This window comes from Saimiri boliviensis, chromosome 8 (genome assembly GCF_048565385.1).
Source record: "Saimiri boliviensis isolate mSaiBol1 chromosome 8, mSaiBol1.pri, whole genome shotgun sequence".
Classification (NCBI taxonomy): Eukaryota; Metazoa; Chordata; class Mammalia; order Primates; family Cebidae; genus Saimiri; species Saimiri boliviensis.
Genome location: NC_133456.1, coordinates 43658455 through 43662198, shown reverse-complemented (window position 1 = coordinate 43662198; position 3744 = coordinate 43658455). Strand labels below are relative to the sequence as shown.

The window sequence follows — 3744 nt, the reverse complement described above, 5'->3', positions numbered from 1 at the left end:
GATTTGGCTACTTTTAGCTCTTAAATTATCAAGCCCTACAGTTTTTCCTATCAAAAAGTTTTCCTGTCAAAACAGTATGATTCTAACTCACCCAGAATAAAGTCCTGAAGTACTAAAGGATCATTCCATTTACATAAATACAAATATGTGCTTAAGCAGAATACAGTAGCATAAAACCTGCAGCTTGTGGTGAAGCTTGAGGCTGATTTGTGGCATGAACACAGTTCTTTGTCCCAAATCTTTTCTGTTAATGTCAATGTCAGTTTTGACTATAGCAGGGTCATTAAAGTGTACTGTATCAGCTCGTTTTGATGGGTGGACATGTCAGAACAGTAGTAACAGATTCTACTCATCTGCCCAGCAGCTCTTTTCGTCAGAAGTCTTAAAAGAGAGCAGCTTCATGAATAAAAATTTTTGCCAAAACTTTAGTTTCTTTTCCCAAGGGGCTAAGATACCTGGCCCAAAAAAGACGAAGAATTCTATCCACGCAGATATGTATATATTCGAGTTTCTACAGCTAAGCACAATCCTGTTTGGAGCTTGAAGAAATCAAATAGTAAACATTTTCAAATGCTTTCTAAATTGATTTTATTGTTTTATGTTTTTACTAAGAATTGGTACTTGAATTAGATTAGTTAATAATGTATGCTAATTTTTGCCCAGTCTGATTATACCAGCATTACTGAAACTATAAGTCAAGGTAGATATTTTCAGGCTGTAGAACACACTGTTTCAGTGTATCTTTAGGTCATTTCTCCATCAGATGGCAGGTGCAAACACAGCAGTCTATAATAGAAAAGAAGAACAGGAACTTGTTTTTCCCTAACTGGAAAAATCACTTTTCTCATTACTTCAGCTTACATAAAAATATTTTATTTCTATTTTCATAACATTTATTCCTTAATCATAAAAGCAATATCATCATCTAAGGTTTAGAAAAATATAGAGGAAATATTTTTTAAAGAAAGAAATATAATCTATGGTTGCACTACTGAAATCACAAAAGTCTTTGAAACCAGACAGAGCTACATTGAAATTCTGACTGTCAAACATGCAATAGGTGTGTGACTTTAGGGAAATTACAGTCTTCTCTGTGTTTTATTTTCCTCACATACAAAAAGAAGTTGCCACCTGCTTTCATGTATTATTCTTAAATAAGCAAAATAAGCCTGATTCTTCTATATATTAAAACCAGTTATTCTTCATTTGTATGTCTTGGAAGCATAATGTAACATAGTAATTCTTAGGAGAAAATGGACTCCCTAGTGCAAACCCTTATGCAACACCACTTTTTAAACACTGAAATGTCAGTGTGGTTGATGGGAGGAGGGAAGACTGGCAAAGGCAGATCCTAGAAACCTTAGGTTCCAATTCCCTTCTTCAGGAGAGGACGCCCTCTTTGAAAAACCTAGTGGAAAATCACCATGACTGGAACTCAAGCTCTAACAAAGACACTGTTCCTTTTAGCTGGGGCAAAGCAGTTTATTTTATGGGAGCTGTAAGGTATTAAGGGACAGGTACTTTTTCCAATGCTACGGAGGAAGCAAATCGCTGTTCGGAATTTTAACGTCTAAACCTACTTGTCTAGTTTCCACTTCAAGAGACAGTCTCAACGACAGCAATTACTGTATCACCTCCAAAAAAATACGCTCTTAAAATCTATTGCATTCATTACATTTACATATTTAATTCCTTCCAATACACAACTGACATGGCTTCAAATTGTTTGCCTATGATTTTCAACTTCAAAATGATCTGAAAGTATTCACCCAGAGAATCAGTTTCTGACAGTGTGATTTTCCAGCTTGCCCAGAACAATCTCATTGTGCTCCTGTGAGTACTAAATGTGATAAGGCCCTTAAAGTGCTTAGTCAAGAGCCTAGAGTATAGTGAGAACCTAATACACAGTAAGAACTCAATCTATATGAGGTAGGAAGTATCTGTAACTTTAATATATTGTCTTATGCACACTCATCTATTTATCTTTACAAACAAAAATTCTAGTATACAATTGGTTGGTATATTGAATATACAGGTTGTTTTTCTGGGGTTTGTTGGGGTGTTTTACTCTGTTTTTACATTAAGGAAAATAACCTAAACCTTTTAAAACATCTTTTAAAATGTTTGTGAAGTCTACCTAATAATCCATAAATGAACAGGTAACAGTTTTTTAACAGTATCTTTTTATTTGAAGATTTGGGAAGTTTGGGATTTTTTATGTAAATAAAACTACAGTGAACATTTATTTTAAAAATAATCTTTATCTGCAAATTTATTGCTCTATCTCTGATCATTTTCTTTCAGTTTCTACTTTAGTATATTTAACTTGCAAGATTTTCTAAAAACCACGCAATGCCAAAGAAAAACAAAATGCAAAAGCATGTAACATATTCTTTGGAAGACTACGTAACTTGTTTTACATTAACTCAATAAATTTCCAACTGAAAAATAACTAACTCAAAATTAATCTCATTTTGTGGGATAAAAGACGTGCTCAATTGAATATGATGTTTGTTCAAGCAAGATGATGGCTTTATATGCCAGTAATTTAAATTAGCATAAACTTCATGCAACAAAACATTGCAACTGGTATTTTTCTCTGGCATCCTAGAGAATGAGATGTTTTGTCAATTTATTTGGAGAAAGGGTCAGGTCAATGTAGCATTTCTCTTAAACTAAATATTTAGTTCCTTATGCGTTTATGGTATGATGCTAGCTGATAGCAGATTAAAAACTGAGCTCATAAAGTCCGCAGCTGCAATCCTGTATCAGCAAGCAGGCTCTAGAATCCATGCGTAACTGGACATCTTCTTACCCATAGATCCTGCTGCTCATCTCCATCCAGATACGACAGAAATTTATGATCCTATCCCCATGTGACGTATCAGCCACAGCCCCAGTCTAAAAAGGGAAAGAAATAACTAATTTGCAGGCATTGCTTAGAAGAAAATGTTTTAAAAGCTTGTCAGAATTTAAATTATGTATTCTTTGAATAATGCCAAAGTCTATAATGCAACTATAAAAATAATCATCAACCATTTATCTAGAGAAAATTTTAAGTTATGTCATATGCAACCTCGAGAATACTAATTTAATTTAAATGTTCATGAATAGCTTTGAGAAAGAAGTCTGTTAAGAAGAAGAAAGAAAAATTAAATTCGGATAAGATGGTAATGCTGGTGTAGTTGTTGATCAGTCTGTGTTAAAATACAATTATCTCAAGCCTGTAATCCCAGCACTTTGGGAGGCCGAGGCGGGTGGATCACGAGGTCAAGAGATCGAGACCATCCTGGTCAACATGGTGAAACCCCGTCTCTACTCAAAATACAAAACATTCGCTGGGCATGGTGGCGCGTGCCTGTAATCCCAGCTACTCAGGAGGTTGAGGCAGGAGAATTGCCTGAACCCAGGAGGCGGAGGTTGCGGTGAGCCGAGATTAAGCCATTGCACTCCAGCCTGGGTAAGAAGAGCGAAACTCTGTCTCAAAAAAAAAAAAGAAAAAAAAAAGAAAATACAATTATGAGAAAATAACTAAATATAATCTCTGTGAAAAACGGTTTGTTGTCTTCCGAGCTCTGTCAAGACAAAGGCACCTCTGCTAATTTCAAAGAGGTTTTAGTTTGGTCATAAATTAGTATGAACAGAATTTTCTATTTTGTTACATTATGTTTGGTAATGTACCAAAATAATCTTGATTGAGAGATTTCATTATAAATCAGGGACAGGACACCAAAAATTGAAATA

At 34.7% G+C, this 3744-nt stretch overlaps 1 long non-coding RNA gene across 1 annotated transcript; it reads right to left on the bottom strand.

Annotated features, from left to right (window-relative positions):
* Window positions 1–574: 574 nt before the first annotated feature.
* On the bottom strand, window positions 575–3074 carry LOC104653086 (uncharacterized). Its single transcript, XR_746357.3, has 2 exons — window positions 2816–3074; window positions 575–786 (listed from the first exon to the last, which is right to left on the bottom strand). It is a non-coding gene; the product is annotated as an uncharacterized LOC104653086 (long non-coding RNA).
* Window positions 3075–3744: the final 670 nt, after the last annotated feature.